Source organism: Oncorhynchus keta, chromosome 34 (assembly GCF_023373465.1).
Source record: "Oncorhynchus keta strain PuntledgeMale-10-30-2019 chromosome 34, Oket_V2, whole genome shotgun sequence".
NCBI lineage: Eukaryota > Metazoa > Chordata > Actinopteri > Salmoniformes > Salmonidae > Oncorhynchus > Oncorhynchus keta.
The window spans coordinates 11,399,582-11,418,315 of record NC_068454.1 but is presented as its reverse complement, the minus strand read 5'-3'; positions in this window follow the sequence as shown (position 1 = coordinate 11,418,315).

Sequence of the window (18,734 nt, the reverse complement as noted above, 5' to 3'; positions counted from 1 at the left end):
AGGAGGGAGGACATGAGGAGGGAGGATATGAGGAGGGAGGATATGAGGAGGGAGGATATGAGGATGGAGGATATGAGGAGGGGAGGATATGAGGAGGGAGGACATGAGGAGGGAGGATATGAGGAGGGGAGGACATGAGGAGGGAGGACATGAGGAGGGAGGATATGAGGAGGGAGGATATGAGGAGGGAGGATATGAGGAGGGGAGGATATGAGGAGGGAGGATATGAGGAGGGAGGACATGAGGAGGGAGGATATGAGGAGGGAGGATATGAGGAGGGAGGATATGAGGAGGAGGATATGAGGAGGGAGGATATGAGGAGGGAGGACATGAGGAGGGAGGATATGAGGAGGGAGGACATGAGGAGGGAGGACATGAGGAGGGAGGATATGAGGAGGGAGGATATGAGGAGGGAGGATATGAGGAGGGAGGATATGAGGAGGGAGGATATGAGGAGGGAGGATATGAGGAGGGAGAACATGAGGAGGGAGGATATGAGGATGGAGGATAAGGGAGGAGGAGGATATGAGGAGGGAGGACATGAGGAGGGAGGATATGAGGAGGGAGGACATGAGGAGGGAGGACATGAGGAGGGAGGATATGAGGAGGGAGGATATGAGGAGGGAGGATATGAGGAGGGAGGACATGAGGAGGGAGGACATGAGGAGGGAGGATATGAGGAGGGAGGACATGAGGAGGGAGGACATGAGGAGGGAGGATATGAGGAGGGAGGATATGAGGAGGGAGGATAAGAGGAGGGGAGGACACGAGGAGGGAGGATATGAGGATGGAGGATATGAGGAGGGAGGATATGAGGAGGGAGGACATGAGGAGGGAGGATATGAGGAGGGAGGACATGAGGAGGGAGGACATGAGGAGGGAGGATATGAGGAGGGAGGATATGAGGAGGGAGGATATGAGGAGGGAGGATATGAGGAGGGAGGATATGAGGAGGGAGGACATGAGGAGGGAGGATATGAGGAGGGAGGATATGAGGAGGGAGGACATGAGGAGGGAGGATATGAGGAGGGAGGATATGAGGAGGGAGGACATGAGGAGGGAGGATATGAGGAGGGAGGATATGAGGAGGGAGGATATGAGGAGGGAGGATATGAGGAGGGAGGATATGAGGAGGGAGGATATGAGGAGGGAGGACATGAGGAGGGAGGATATGAGGAGGGAGGACATGAGGAATCAAAAAACTGCATTTGTGATTCACTCCAAGAGTGTTGCACAGGGAGGCATCATTCTTGACTTGAGGAAATGCATTGTTGGAGGGTTTTATTATTAGCCTATAGGACTGTGCCCTGCAGTCGGCTACACTCCTTATAGAACCAAACATGGGTTCCATCACTTCCTTCATATATGCTAAGAATACCACTCAAACAGATCCACAGATGATGCAATCTCCATTGCACTCCACACTGCTCTTTCCCACCTGGACAAAAAGAACACCTACATGAGAATGCTATTAATTGACTACAGCTCAGCATTCAACACCATAGTGCCCATCACTAAGCTGAGGATTCGTTCAACTCCCTCTTTTACACTACACTGCTGCTACTCTCTGTTTATCCTCTATGCACACTTTAACTATACCGACATATGTTTTGAGGTTGAGAACCCTGCAGCCCTCCAGTTGTCATTTCAATTCCACCCATTTTTTCCAGCACCCAACCTGGGATTCAAACCGGCCACCTTTCGGTGACAGGTCCAACTCCGTAGCTACTGGGCCTCCTAACGCCAGTACAGTGTCGGTTGTTGCCTGACTGGTTCCAGAAATGAAGACAAAATGAGCAGAACAAAACATGGGTTAATCTTTAGAAATAAGCCTGAGTTTATCGGCAAAAATGAAGACAAAATGCTATGCAGACATAATTATTCTGATTAGGCAGGGCAAAGCCATTTGAGTGATTTCTTGTATATCATCAAAATAAATCAATCGTAGCAACTTTTTAGACTCATTCATCAGTTTTTTACCTGATGAAGTACAATCCCATTGGAAATGAATGTTGAAAGTTGAAATTATATTCCTAAAATTTAAGTTGAAAATTACGCTGTCGCTGCCTCCTGTTAACAAGACATGATAGACATTTGATAAATAAGCCCAATGTCAAAACACAGTTTTAACGTGTCCAAATCAATAACAATTCGGGACTATATTGAAAACCTAAACGTAAAATGTACTATCTACACATACAGTACCAGTTTAAAGTTTTGACACACCTACTTATTCAAGTACTCTCTCTCTCTCTCTATTTTCTGATACCCATACTAGACCCACATATTCCATTTAGTACAGTATGGACTGCTATGGGCTATCTATTCTGATGGTAAATTTGTGAAAATTTCAACAAAACATAATTTTTTAATTCAACAAAGCTGGGATCTCATTCGTCATCATTTCGTCCAGGGGTCTCAGGAGCAACATCTGACCGGAGAGGAGGAGTAAAAGATTGCATCTGCAATGTAGGACAGAAAGCTCTGGAGGACACACTTTACATCCAGTCAACCCCAGATGACCAGATGAGTGTGATTTGTTTTTCAGCTAAATCCCACCAGGTCTTTCCACAGTGGCCCGGGTGCTCCAACAGGTGTTGTTCTGTTGTCAATAAAACACATGCACCGTCATCAGACAGTTCATTTGTATGGCTTTTGGGACCAAAGGGTAGCACATATAAACACATAAAATCTAATTATTAGGCCAATCTTTCAAATTATTAGGCCAAACACCAGAAACCATAATCTTCACACATTATGTTCCACGTAATGTTATTAGCGGACTAGAAATCAATGCTGGTTAGCATTAAGCGGATTGATGCGTGTGCGGTGTGCCGCGGAAGAACGGATTCATAATTCCGTTTACCGGTGGAGGGGGTGAAATGAGCGAGGGGTCTAGTGGAGCGGAGCGGCGCTGTGTGTGTGTGTGTGTCTGTGTGTGTGTCTGTGGTGAGGTAACCCATCTGTCCACTGTGGAGCTCCTGTCTTGCTGGAGTGCTTATCAGGGTTAGAGAGAGAAGAAGGGTGGAGGGAGGGGAGGTATGAGGAGAACGGTAAATCTGTGTCTGGGTTTAAAAAGATACTGTCTGTTGGTGATGCATTACAGCTCTGCTCCCTCTCTCTCTCTCTCTCTCTCTCTCTCTCTCTCTCTCTCTCTCTCTCTCTCTCTCTCTCTCTCTCTCTCTCTCTCTCTCTCTCTCTCTCTCTCTCAATTCAAATCAATTTCAATTTATGGGGTTTTATTGGCATGGGAAACATATGTTAACATTGACAAAGCAAGTTAAATAGATAATAAACAGAAGTGAAATAAACAATAAAAATGAGCAGTAAACACTACACTCACAGAAGTTCCAAAATAATAAAGATATTTCAAATGTCATATTATTATACAGTGTTATAAGAATGTGCAAATAGTTAAAGTACAAAAGGGAAAATAAATATTATTAAATATGTATTTACAATGGTGTTTGTTCTTCACTGGTTGCCCTTTTCTTGCGGCAACAGGTCACAAATCTTGCTGCTGTGATGACACACTGTGGAATTTCCCCAAGTAGATATGGAAGTTTATCAACATTGGATTTGTTTTCCGAATTGGTTGTGGATCTGTGTAATCTGAGGGAAATATCTCTCTCTAATATGGTCATACATTTGGCAGGTTAGGAAGTGCAGCTCAGTTTCCACCTCATTTTGGGCAGTGTGCACATAGCCTGTCTTCTCTCTCTCTGTCCCTCTTTTGCTCTCCGAGTCTCTCTCGCTCCCCTGATACTAAATCCCAAGTTCAAATATTTGAGTGGAAAAAGAGATTAGCTAAGCGACTGATCAGCCAAATATTCTGCCAATGTCTCTACCTGACACATTCACTGAGTCTTCCCCACAGCAGCTCGGATCTCCTATACCTTCAAAGGGTGAACGTGCTTGGGAGGTGTGTGTGAGAGAGAGAGAGAGAGAGAGAGAGAGAGAGAGAGAGAGAGAGAGAGAGAGAGAGAGAGAGAGAGAGAGAGAGAGAGAGAGAGAGAGAGAGAGAGAGAGAGAGAGAGAGAGAGAGAGAGAGAGAGACAGACAGACAGACAGACAGACAGACAGACAGACAGACAGACAGACAGACAGACAGACAGACAGACAGACAGACAGACAGACAGACAGACAGACAGACAGACAGACAGACAGACAGACAGACAGACAGACAGACAGACAGACAGACAGACAGACAGACAGACAGACAGACAGTGTTGTTAGGATGATGAAGTCTTCTCAGTACTCAGAGAACTCAGACTAGTTCAAAAGACTGATACAGGAGCCTGATCAGGAGTGCACATCACAGAACCTTCACATAGAAATATATTGTGTACAACAGACAGTATGTTGTGCTCCTTCCTGGTCAGTACAGATAATATTTGCTACCGCGGATGATGTCTTTCCTGTAGAATAGGGGATTGTATTATCTCTATTCATTACATTTCTATCTGCAACTTTGTAAATGTTTGACCTGAATGAATGACTACACCACAGGACTGTATCAGTGGTTCACAAGGTCACAACCTTTGACCCCTTACCTGAGGATTGGATCACCTTCACTACAGTTGATCCCTCCTCAAGAGATGAATCAGGGGATCTACTCCAATTGGAGAGGATTAAACACACGCACATATGCACATATGCACTCACTCACTCACTCACTCACTCACTCACTCACTCACTCACTCACTCACTCACTCACTCACTCACTCACTCACTCACTCTCTCACTCTCTCACTCACTCACTCACTCTCTCACTCTCTCACTCGCACTCACTCACCACTCACTCACTCACTCACTCACTCACTCACTCACTCACTCACTCACTCACTCGCAGTGTGTCTGAGTGTGTTTAACCAATTCCCTTATGCAGCGCTCCCAAACCACTGTGTGTGAGAGTGTGTCTCCTACCACAAGTGTGTGTGTATTTAACCTCCTCCCCTACACAGCTCTTGTTCCCCAAATAAATGTGCCTTACCTTGAAAAATAGCTGTTTTTTCTGTATGCTCAATTTCATTTGCCCTCCAGAGTTTGGTCCCCTGACAGGCATGCTGTAGGAATGTAATGGACTGTTGCTCCTCACTAGTTGGAACACAATTATTCACTCGCTCCATTCATCCATGAAGACCTATCTCTGTGAAAAGCAGTTAGGAGAATATTTTTAATTGCGTTCGCTTGAGCCGCAACATAATTTGTGATGTCAGAGCAATGGCTTCCGTAGGGAAGGCAATGAAATGTGGGGTTACTTTGGACACACACGCACATGCACACGCACACGCACACGCACACACACACCCTTGCTGTGTTTTGGGTTTCAGCCAAATTAACAGAGCCAGCGGTGTCTTGAGCTGCTGTTGATAATTATCATTAGTTTAATTCACATCCACATATAACAACTAGCCCTCAGTGGCCAGACAAACAAATTACTCAATTCATTTTCAATGCAGTTACGGAAAACTTTTGTGGTGTGTGTGTTTGTTAGTTTGTTTGTGTGTGTGTGTGTTGGAGAGTGTGTGTATATGTGTGTGTGTGGTGTGTGTGTGTGTGTGTGTGTGTGTGTATACAGTGCCATAAGTATTCAGATACTTTGCTATGAGACTTGAAATTGAGCTCAGGTGCATCCTGTTTCCATTGATCATCCTTGAGATGTTTCTACAACTTGATTGGGGCCCATCTGTGGTAAATTCAATTGATTGGACATGATTTGGAAAGGCACACATCTATATAAGGTCCCACAGTTGACAGTGCATGTCAGAGTAAAAACCAAGCGATGAGGTTGAAGGAATTGTCTGTAGAGCTCAGAGACAGGCTTGTGTCGAGGCACCGATCTGGGGAAGGGTACCAAAAAATGTCTGCAGCATTGAAGGTCCCCAAGAGTACAATACATCATTCTTAAATTAAAGAAGTTTTGAACAACCAAGACTCTTCCTAGAGCTTGCCACTTGGCCAAACTGAACAATTGGGGTGAAGGGCGTTGGTCAGAGAGGTGACCAAGAACCCAATGGTCACTCTGACAGAGCTCTAGAGTTCCTGTGTAGAGATGGAAGAACCTTCCAGAAGTACAACCATCTCTGCAGCACTCCGCCAATCAGGCCTTTATGGTAGAATGGCCAGACAAAAGCCACTCCTCAGTAAAAGGCACAAAACAGCCCGCTTAGAGTTTGCTAAAGGCACCTAAAGACTCTCTGACCATGAGAAATGAGATTCTCTGGTCTGATGAAACCAAGATTGAAGTCTTTGGCCTGAATGCTAAGCTTCACGTGCCTACATTGAAGCATGGTGGTGGAAGCATCAAGCTGTGGGGATGTTTTCTGTGGCAGGGACTGGGAGACTAGTCAGGATCGAGGCAAAGATGAACAGAGCAAAGTACAGAGATCCTTGATGAAAACCTTCTCCAGAGCGCTCAGGACCTCAGACTGGGGTGAAGGTTCACCTTCCAACAGGACAACTACCCTAAGCACAAAGCCAAGACAATGCAGGAGTGGCTTCGGGACAAGTCTCGGAATCTTCTTGAGTGGCCCAGCTAGAGCCCGGACTTGAACCCGATCGAACATCTCTGGAGAGACCTGAAAATAGCTGTGCAGCAATGCCCCGCATCCAACCTGACAGAGCTTGAGGGGATATGCAGAGAAGAATGGGAGAAACTCCCCAAATACAGGTGTGCCAAGCTTGTAGTATCATACCCAAGAAGACTCAAGGCTGCAATCACTGCCAAAGGTGCTTCAACAAAGTACTGAGTAAAGAGTCTGAATACTTATGGAAATGTGATATTTTTGTTTTTTATTTGTAATTAATTAGCAAAAAGTTATGAAAATCTGTTTTTGCTTGGTCATTATGGGGTATTGGGTGTAGATTGATGAGGGGGGTAAACAATTTAATCCATTTTAGAATAAGGCTGTAACATAACAAAATGTGGACAAAGTCAAGGGGTCTGAATACTTTCTGAATACACTGTATCTCTGTGTGTATCTCTGTGTGTATCTCTGTTTGTGTCTCTGTGTGTGTATCTCTGTGTGTGTCTCTGTGTGTGTCTCTGTGTGTGTCTCTGTGTGTATCTCTGTGTGTGTCTCTGTGTGTGTCTCTGTGTGTATCTCTGTGTGTATCTCTGTTTGTGTCTCTGTGTGTGTATCTCTGTGTGTGTCTCTGTGTGTGTCTCTGTGTGTGTCTCTGTGTGTATCTCTGTGTGTGTCTCTGTGTGTGTCTCTGTGTGTGTCTCTTTGTGTGTGAATAACTCATTAGAGTAGATAAGGTGTAGAGATCCATTCCCCCCCAGTGCTGGTTAATTGAATCAGAGAAAGGAGGGAGTGAATGCAAGGATAGAATGGGGGGGATATAAAGAGGAAGAAAATAGATGAAGCGATTGAAAGACTGGACGGAGAAAACGAAGGGAGAAAACAAAGGTCAGTGAGATGGAGGGAGAGAAAGGTTTTCCCCCTTGTTGTATTTAAACAGTACGACTGAGATCTCCCCTCTATTTAAACAGTACGACTGAGATCTCCCCTCTATTTAAACAGTACGACTGAGATCTCCCCTCTATTTAAACAGCACCACGGAGATCTCCCCTCTATTTAAACAGTACGACTGAGATCTCCCCTCTATTTAAACAGTACGACTGAGATCTCCCCTGTATTTAAACAGTACGACTGAGATCTCCCCTGTATTTAAACAGTACCATTGAGATCTCACCTCTACTAATACAGCACCATCGAGATCTCACCTCAACTAATACAGTACGACTGGCACTGTCTAACGAGATGCATCTCTGAAGTATAGTAGCTCTATACCTGGGATTAGACATACTCACATATGCACACACTAACCCTCACTAGGACCCCAAGGACACAAGGGAAGGATTCCACTTTAGACTATTGGGACCCACTCCATGGCACATGCCACTCCTCAGAGCTGTGACAGTGTGTATTCTAGTAATCTTCTGTCAGGCTCTCTACTGGGCGATTATTACCAGTCCTTACCATCTGTCACTGAGCATGCTAATGCCTGTCTCTACATATGCTCTGACAACTGTGAGGACACATGCTTAAGGGTTAGCGTATAGTGCAGGAGTCTCCAAATACAACGGTCCTGGAGAAATGCTGGGGGTGCAGGCTTTCGTTCAAGCTCGTCAGTAGCACACCTGACTCAACCACCTGACCCAGACTGAAGACCCAAACAGTAGTTGGTTATTTGTATCAGGTGTTTTAGTGCTGAGATGGAATTGAAGCCGGCACACAGCTATTTGGTATACAGGTATAACTGGTATAGGAGGTTTGATGTGACCACTCTGCCGGTATGTCAGAGCCTGTAGCGACACTACCTGTATCCTCGGGTCTTTTCTCTTCCTGCCGTGCCAGAAGTCAGGCAGTAGCGTGTGTACCTACAGGTGTGTGAGTGCCAGTGAGGCATCTTGGGAGTTTGATGTGTGTGTGTGAGAGAGTGGGTGAGTGAGAGAAGGACGTGATGGTGTGAGGGAAGAGTCCCATCTATCCACAGGCCATACATGCTGTCATGAGCATACTCATCACACACACACACACACACACACACACACACACACACACACACACACACACACACACACACACACACACACACACACACACACACACACACACACACACACACACACACACACACACACAGTTTCTGCTGCATTTTCCTTACTGATATTACACACAAATGACATGTGTGTTTGTATGTGTGTATTCCAATACATTTAAATGCTTCCACTTAAACCACTCAAGTGTTACTTTAGCAGTATGCTTAGGGTCATTATCCTGCTGGAAGGTGAACCTTTTTTACCTTTATTTAACCAGGCAAGTCAGTTAAGAACAAATTCTTATTTTCAATGACGGCCTGGGAACAGTGGGTTAACTGCCTGTTCAGGGGCAGAACGACAGATTTGTACCTTGTCAGCTCAGGGGTTTGAACTCACAACCTTCCGGTTACTAGTCCAATGCTCTAACCACTAGGCTACCCTGCCTCCATCCTAGTCTTAAATCTCTGGAAGACTGAAATAGGTTTCCCTCAAGAATTTCCCTGTATTTAGCACCATCCATCATTCCTTCAATTTTGACCAGTATCTCAGTCCCTGGCGATGAAAAACATCCCCACAGCATGATGCTGCCTCCACCATGCTTCACTGTGGGGATGTTGGGTTTGCGCCAAACATAGTGTTTTCCTTGATGGCCAAAAAATTAAATTTTAGTTTGATCTGACCAGATTACTATTTGGGGAGTCTCCCACATGCCTTTTGGTGAACACCAAACGTGTTTGCTTATTTTTTTCTTTAAAATGGCTTTATTCTGTCCACTCTTCCGTAAAGCCCAGCTCTGTGGAGTGTACGGCTTAAAGTGGTCCTTTGGACAGATACTCCAATCTCTGTGGAGCTTTGCAGCTCCTTCAGGGTTATCTTTGGTCTCTTTGTTGCCTCTCTGATTAATGCCCTCCATGCCTGGTCTGTGAGTCTTGGTGGGCGGCCCACTCTTGGTAGGTTTGTTGTGGTGCCATATTCTTTCCATTTTTTGATAATGGATTTAATGGTGCTCCGTGGGATGTTCAAATTTTCATGTATTTTTTTAACCCAACCCTGATCTGTACTTCTCGACAACGTTGTCCCTGACCTGTTTGGAGAGCTCCTTGGTCTTCATCGTGCCGCTTGTTTGGTGGTGTTGCAGACTTTGGGGCCTTTCAGAACAGGTGTATATATTCTGAGATCATGTGACAGATCATGTGACACTTAGATTGCACACATGCAATATTGAATTTTTAAAAAAAGAATTCACTTGACCTATTTGAACTAATCTGTGTATGATAATAACATTATCTAAAAAATAAAATCCATTTAAATTACAGGTTGTAATGCAACAAAATAGATAAAAAAACAGCAAGGGGGATGAATTAATTTTTTATTAATTTATTTTATTTCCCTGCTCACAGACAGCTCCTATTTTACAGTATATGAAGGAGAGTGAGAGAGCGAGCCAAGGTGGCAGGAGAATACTCTTTTTAACACTTTTAGTCTTTTTCACTAGCATGCACGCACACACATACACACACAGTGCACGTATGCATACACACACACACACACATGCACAAGCATTAGCTCATACACGTACACACGCGATCGTCACAGGAGGCTGTTGAGGGGAGGACGGCTCATAACAATGCTGGAATGGAGTAAATGGAATGACATCAACATTAATCTCCAGCTCTTACTATAAGCCCGTCCTCCCCAATTAAGTTGCCACCAGCCACCTGTGGCGGGCACATAACTTTGTCGTTGATTTGTGGTTGATTCCAGGTCTGCTTTCACAAAACAGGTCTCTATGCGAGGAATAAAAATATATTGTTTCTCACAGATCATTTTATACAGAAGAATCTATATGACTTATCTGTAAATTGGAAATGTGTTTTTTTTTTCATATCCCAACTCTCCCTGAAACACCCTCAGATATTGGGGTAACAGCCAGGTTCCACTAGGTGACCACAGTAGTTAAAGCCTTTCCTTTGTGATGTATGGATAATGCTTTTCTCTGGCTGTTCCTACATGTGGAGGATAACCATTTATATTGATTAGGAGTAAATGCAGTGCTGTTCCCATGGGTTTTGGCTTTAACTCTCTTCCAAGGCATCTCAGCTCCTAAACGAACCTTGGCACTTCTCATTTACACAAACTAACTGTGTGTGTGTGTGTGTGTGTGTGTGTGTGTGTGTGTGTGTGTGTGTGTGTGTGTGTGTGTGTGTGTGTGTGTGTGTGTGTGTGTGTGTGTGTGTGTGTGTGTGTGTGTGTGTGTGTGTGTGTGTGTGTGTGTGTGTGTGTGTGTGTGTGTTTTATTTGTTCACAAGAAGAAAAAATACCTTTAAAGCATTTCATCTGGTGTGATCACATGTATGCTGTAATTGATTATTCAATATACAGCAATATAACAGACAACAGGCACACACTAACACACACACAAACACACATACAAACACACAGACACAAACACACAGACACGGCCTAATCAAAGCCCAGATCTCAATCCAATTGAGAATCTGTGGTATGACTTAAAGATTGCTGTACACCAGCGGAACCCATCCAACTTGGAGGAGCTGGAGCAGTTTTGCCTTGAAGAATGGGCCAAAATCCCAGTGGCTCGATGTGCCAAGCTTATAGATACATACGCCAAGATACTTTTTTTTTGTCTTATTTCTTGTTTGCTTCACAATAATAAAAATATTTTGCTTCTTCAAAATGGTAGGCATGTTGTGAAAATCAAATGACACAAACTCCTCAAATCCATTTTAATTTCAGGTTGTAAGGCAACAAAGTGGGGAAATGCCAATGGGGGTGAATACTTTACCACTGTACATGTCATCAACTCTGTCTGAGTGCTGACTATCCTCACCTGAACTAAAACTCTGATTCAATCCCTTATTTACAGAGTGGAGAGGACATAGGAAGACACCACTTACCTTGACAGCATACAGTGTCCATTTTAGGACACTCAAAAGGGGTAATGATTGACGGAAGGAGGTGAGGTATGTCCTAAACTGTAGGAACCAAAGCCGATGCTGTGAAACTTTTATTTATTTCATTTTATTCATTTGTCCCTCATAATTCACTGGGCTTAAAAGAGCAGCAATTAAACCTGAACACACACTCACTCTCTCTCTCTCTCTCTCTCTCTCTCTCTTTCTCTCCTGGCACCCTGGACCCATCGACCCACAGGTTACCATGGCAACTGCTCCCCTTCTCTCCATCTATCTTCCTCCCTCTCTCTTGGTTTGCTTCTCACATCGTCTTCCTCTCTCCCTCTCTCTGTTAATCTTTCACATACACATACCTACACTCTGAAGAAGGCTGCAAAGCTGAAACGTATGCTATCCCTGATGCAGTGAAAATAAAAAATAAAAAATAAAAATGAAGTAAGCTTTTTCTTTTTGAGTGCCGACCATCACACTTTTCTGCTTATCCACTGTCTCTGTCTCTCTTCCTCCCTCTCCCTCTCTCTTTCTCCCTCTCTCTCTATTTCTCGCTTACTCCATCTCTCTCTCTGTCCCTCTCTCTTTCTCTTCTCTCTCTCTCTCTCTCTCTGTCCCTCTCTCTTTCTCTTCTCTCTCTCTCTCTCTCTGTCCCTCTCTATTTCTCTTCTCTCTCTCTCTGTCCCTCTCTATTTCTCTTCTCTCTCTCTCTGTCTCTCTCTATTTCTCTTCTTTCTCTCTCTGTCCCTCTCTCTTTCTCTTCTTCCCTCTCTCTTTCTCCCTGTTTCTCTTCTTCCCTCTCTCTCTTCCTCCCTCTCTCTCTCCCTCTCTCTCTTTGCCTCTCTCTCTCTTCCTCCCTTCCTCTCCTCTCTCTCTCTCTCTCTCTCTCTCTCTCTCTCTCTCTCTCTCTCTCTCTTCCTCTTCCCCTCTCTCTCTCTCTCTCTCTCTCTCTCTCTCTCTCTCTCTCTCTCTCTCTCTTCTCCCTTCCTCTCTCTCTCTTCCTCCCTCTCTCTCTCTCTCTTCCTCCCTCTCTCTCTCTCTTCCTCTCTCTCTCTCTCTCTTCCTCCCTCTCTCCCTCTCTCTCTCTCTCTCTCTCTCTCTCTCTCTCTCTCCTTCCTCCCTTCCCCTCTCTTTCTCTCTCTCTCTCTCTCTTCCTCCCTTCCCCTCTCTCTCTCTCTCTCTCTCTCTCTCTCTCTTCCTCCCTCTCTCTCTCCCTCTCTCTCTTTGCCTCTCTCTCTGCCTCCCTTCCCCTCTCTCTCTCTCTCTCTCTCTCTCTCTCTCTCTCTCTCTCTCTCTCTCTCTCTTCCTCTCCCTCTCTCTCTCTCTCTCTCTCTCTCTCTCTCTCTCTCTCTTCCCCCCTCTCTCTCTCTCTCTCTCTCTCTCTCTCTCTCTTCTCCCTTCCCCTCTCTCTCTCTCTCTCTCCTCTCTCTCTCCCTTCTCTCTCTCTCTCTCTCTCTCTCTCTCTCTCTCTCTCTTCCTCCCTTCCCCTCTCTCTCTCTCTCTCTCTCTCTCTCTCTCTCTCTCTCTCTCTTCTCCCTCTCTCTCTCCTCTCTCTCTTTCCTCCTCTCTCTCTCTCTTCCTCCCTTCCCTCCTCCTTCTCTCTCTCTCTCTCTCTCTCTCTCTCTCTCTCCTCTCTTCCTCCTCTCTCTCTCTCTCTCTCTTTGCTCTCTTCTCTCTCTCTCTCCCCTCTCTCTCTTTGCTCTCTCTCTCTCTCCTCCTCCTCTCTCTCTCTCTCTCTCTCTCTCTCTCTCTCTCTCTCTCTCTCTCTCTCTCTCTCTCTTCCTCCCTTCCCCCCCTCTCTCTCTCTCTCTCTCTTCCTCCCTTTCTCCCCCTCTGTTTCTTTCTCCCCAGCTCCTCTCCTTCTTAGCCCTGTCTCTATCCTGCTGCTTCCAGCATGAAACCAAATGTCAGGTTTGAGCATGCATAGAGAAGGAAGGTTAGGGAGACTGGGGAGAGATGGGGGGGCGATGAGGAGGTGGAGGGAGGGGGAGTACTGGTCAGACAGATATGGCACTGTCCAGAGGCATCAGCCGCTCCGAAGAGAGAACAATGTACTGAGCAAGTCTCAAATTGGGGGGGAAGACATACAACATTATAAAACCAACCAAGGAGGCCTTACAGAGTACCTAGATCTTCTGCACAGATTATGTCAGACCTGGGCCCTGACAGTAAATCTCAGTAAGACAAAAATAATGGTATTTCAAGAGTTGCAAGGACCACAAATATAAATTCCATCTAGGCACTGTTGCACTAGAGCACACAAAAAAAACTATACATACCTCGGCCTAAACATCGGCGCCACAGGTAATTTCCACAAAGCTGTGAACGATCTGAGAGACAAGGCAAGAAGGGCCTCCTATGCCATCAAAAGGAACATAAAATTAGACGAATTAGGATCTGGCTAAAAACACTTGAATCAGTTATAGAACCCATTGCTCTTTACGGTTTTGAGGTCTGGGGTACGCTCACTAACCAAGAATTCACAAAATGGGACAAATGTCAAATTGAGACTGAATGCAGAACTCTGCAAAAATAAACTCTGTACTAATCAAAAACCATACATTTTTATTTGTCACATGCACATGTTAAGCATATGTTTTTGCGGGTGTAGTGAAATGCTTGTAAAACACCAAATAATGAATGCAGAGCAGAATTAGGCCAAAACCCGCTACTGATCAAAATCCAGAAAAGAGACATTCAATTCTACAACCACCTAAAAGGAAGCGATTCCCAAACCTTCCTTAACAAAGTCATCACCTACAGAGAGATGAACCTGGAGGAGAGTCCCCTAAGCAAGCTGGTCCTCTGCTCACAAACACAAACAGACCCCACAGAGCCCCAGGACAGCAGCACAATTAGACCACTGTGACTGACACAAAATTAAGGACTGCTTTGACGATGTACAGACAGTGAGCATAGCGTTGCTATTGAGAAAGGCCGCCGTAAGCAGACATGGCTCTCAAGAGAGGACATGTTATGTGCACACTGCCCACAAAATGAGATGGAAACTGAGCTGCACTTCCTAAACTCCTGCCAAATCTATGACCATATTAGAGACACATATTTCCCTCAGATTACACAGATACACAAAGAAGAAGGGAAAGGGCAGTGTGGAGTGCGATTGAGATTGCGTCATCTGTGGATCTGTTGGGGCGGTATGCGAATTGGAGTGGGTCTAGAGTTTCTGGTATGATGGTGTTGATGTGAGCCATGACCAGTTTTTCAAAGCACTCCATGGCTACCGTGCTGATGCTATGTATTGACAATCGAGAGGTGTTGAAGCCAACGGTCGGCCACATTAACACTCCCCAGTAGTATCAGTCCTCCATAGGAATCAATGGAATTCTGCGGTATTTCAATGTAATGTTTCTAGGACAAACTTATATGTGTTTGAGTATTTTTGTTGTTGTAGTGGGTGGGGACAGTAACGTTTGTCATTTCAAAAATGTTTACTTTAAGAAAAACATTTTCATATATTTATTATTTTTTTAGCTCACATAATATAAATGTAAAATGATGAATTAAGAGGTCTGTAATAGAATAAACAGGGCAAAAACAAAAGTAGACATTAATACATGCTTTTCTATAGCTTCCTAAATCGTTTTTACACTGGTGAGGCACGGTGGCTTCAACACAGCGCCACCTATCTGTCATCTAGTGTATATATAAATCATTGGTATGCATGCTCTTTGGCTTATCTCCACAAGTCAACATGTAGTCCCTTCTGCCCATAAGTGACTTCAACTGAGAGGTGTTGTGGAGAAATCTAAATGAAGTGAGAGGCAGAGAAGAGGTTTTGTGGGGGAGGGAGAGGTGAAGAGATTGAATGACTATAGGAGTTGGTAAGACAGCTCTGGAAGTAGCAGGCTACATTATCACTGTGCCCAATACAACAGGTGTAGAGACCTTACAGTGAAATGCTTACTTACGAGCCCCTAACCGACAGAGCAGTTTCAAAAAATACAGATAAAAGTAACAAGTAGTTAAAGAGGTGCAGTAAAAACTAACAGTATATACAGGGGAGTGCCGGTACAGAGTCAATGTGCGGGGGCACCGGTTAGCTGAGGTAGTATGTACATGTAGGTAGAGTTAATTAAAGTGAATATGCATAGGGGTTAACCCCTGAACAGGCAGTTAACCCACTGTTCCTAGGCCGTCATTGAAAATAAGAATTTGTTCTTAACTGACTTGCCTGGTTAAATAAAGGTAAAAATAAAAAAAATAAAAAAAATAGATGACAACAAAGAGTGGCAGAGATGTGGAGAGGTGGGGGGCAGCAATGTGAATAGTCTGGGTAGCCATTTTACGAGATGTTCAGGAGTGTTATGGCTTGGGGTAGAAGCTGTTTAGAAGCCTCTTGGACCTAGACTTTGGTGCTCTGGTACCGCTTGTCGTGTGGTAGCAGCGAGAACAGTCTATAACTAGGTTGGCTTGAGTCTGCCTGGTGTAGAGGTCCTGGATGGCAGAAAGCTTTGCCCCAGTGATGTACTGGGCCGTTCGCACTACTCTCTGTAGTGCCTTGTTGGTCGGAGGCCGAGGAGTTGCTATATCAGACAGTGATGTCAATGCTCTCGATGGTGCAACTATAGAACCTTTTGAGGATCTGAGGACCCAGGCCAAATCTTTTCAGTCTCCTGAGGGGGAATAGGTTCTGTCGTGCCCGCTTCACGACTGTCATGGTATGCTTGGACCATGTTAGTTTGTTCAAATCAAATCCAATTTTATTTGTCACATACACATGGTTAGCAGAGGCTAATGCGAGTGTAGCGAAATGCTTGTGCTTCTAGTTCCAACCAACAAGTAATCTAACTAACAATTCCAAAACTACTACCTTATACACAGTGTAAGGGGATAAAGAATATGTACATAAGGATATATGAATGAGTGATGGTACAGAGCAGCATAGGCAAGATACAGTAGATGGTATCGAGTACAGTATATACATATGAGATGAGTATGTAAACAAAGTGGCATAGTTAAAGTGGCTAGTGATACATGTATTACATAAAGATGCAGTAGATGATATAGAGTACAGTATATACGTATGCATATGAGATGAATAATGTAGGGTATGTAACATTATATTAGGTAGCATTGTTTAAAGTGGCTAGTGATATATTTACATCATTTCCCATCAATTCCCATTATTAAAGTGGCTGGAGTTGAGTCAGTGTCAGTGTCAATGTGTTGGCAGCAGCCACTCAATGTTAGTGGTGGCTGTTTAACAGTCTGATGGCCTTGAGATAGAAGCTGTTTTTCAGTCTCTCGGTCCCAGCTTTGATGCACCTGTACTGACCTCGCCTTCTGGATGATAACGGGGTGAACAGGCAGTGGCTCGGGTGGTTGATGTCCTTGATGATCTTTATGGCCTTCCTGTAACATCGGGTGGTGTAGGTGTCCTGGAGGGCAGGTAGTTTGCCCCCGGTGATGCGTTGGCAGACCTCACTACCCTCTGGAGAGCCTTACGGTTGTGGGCGGAGCATTTGCCGTAACAGGCGGTGATACAGCCCGCCAGGATGCTCTCGATTGTGCATCTGTAGAAGTTTGTGAGTGCTTTTGGTGACAAGCTGCGCCTTCTTCACGATGCTGTCTGTGTGAGTGGACCAATTCAGTTTGTCTGTGATGTGTATGCCGAGGAACTTAAAACTTGCTACCCTCTCCACTACTGTTCCATCGATGTGGATAGGGGGGAGTTCCCTCTGCTGTTTCCTGAAGTCCACAATCATCTCCTTAGTTTTGTTGACGTTGAGTGTGAGGTTATTTTCCTGACACCACACTCTGAGGGCCCTCAACTCCTCCCTGTAGGCCGTCTCGTCATTGTTGGTAATCAAGCCTACCACTGTTGTGTCGTCCGCAAACTTGATGATTGAGTTGGAGGCGTGCGTGGCTACGCAGTCGTGGGTGAACAGGGAGTACAGGAGAGGGCTCAGAACGCACCCTTGTGGGGCCCCAGTGTTGAGGATCAGCGGGGTGGAGATGTTGTTGCCTACCCTCACCACCTGGGAGCGGCCCGTCAGGAAGTCCAGTACCCAGTTGCACAGGGCGGGGTCGAGACCCAAGGTCTCGAGCTTGATGACGAGCTTGGAGGGTACTATGGTGTTGAATGTCGAGCTGTAGTCGATGAACAGCATTCTCACATAGGTATTCCTCTTGTCCAGATGGGTTAGGGCAGTGTGCAGTGTGGTTGAGATTGCAACGCCTGTGGAAGCAAATTGGAGTGGGTCTAGGGTGTCAGGTAGGGTGGAGGTGATATGGTCCTTGACTAGTCTCTCAAAGCACTTCATGATGACGGAAGTGAGTGCTACGGGGTGGTAGTCGTTTAGCTCAGTTACCTTAGCTTTCTTGGGAACAGGAACAATGGTGGCCCTCTTGAAGCATGTGGGAACAGCAGACTGGTATAGGGATTGATTGAATATGTCCGTAAACACACCGGCCAGGTGGTCTGCGCATGTGGACACTAAGGAACTTGAAGCTCTCAACCTGCTCCATTACAGCCCCGTCAATGAGAATGGGGGTGTGCTTGGTTCTCTTTTTCCTGAAGTCCACAATAATCTCCTTTGTCTTGATCACATTGAGGGAGAGGTTGTTGTTCTGGCACCACACGGACAGGTCTGACCTTCCCTCTATAGGCTGTCTCGTTGTTGTGGGTGATCACTGTTGTCATCGGCAAATTTAATGATGGTGTTGGAGTCGTGCCTGGCCATGCAGTCATGACTGAACACTGAGTACAGGAGGGGGCTGAGCACTCACTCCTGATGATCCCCTGTGTTGAGGATCAGTGTGGCGCTTGTGTTGTTACCTACCCTTACCACCTGGGAGTGGCCCGTCAGGAAGTCTAGGATCCAGTTGCAGAGGGAGGTGTTTAGTCCCAGGGTCCTTAGCTTAGTGATGAGCTTTGTGGGCACTATGGTGTTGAACACTGAGCTGTAGTCAATGAACAGCATTCTCACATAGGTGTTCCTTTTGTCCAGGTGGGAAAGGGCAATGTGGGGTGCAATAGAGATTGCATCATCTGTGGATCTGTTGGAGCAATATGCAAGTTGGAGTGGGTCTAGGGTTTCTGGGATACTGGTGTTGATGTGAGCCATGACCAGCCTTTTAAAGCACTTTGTGACTACAGACGTGAGTGCTACGGGTCTGTAGTCATTTAGGCAGGTTACCTTAGTGTTCTTGGGCACAGGCACTATGGTGGTCTGCTTAAAACATGTTGGTATTACAGACTCAGACAGGTAGGGTTGAAAATGTCAGTGAAGACA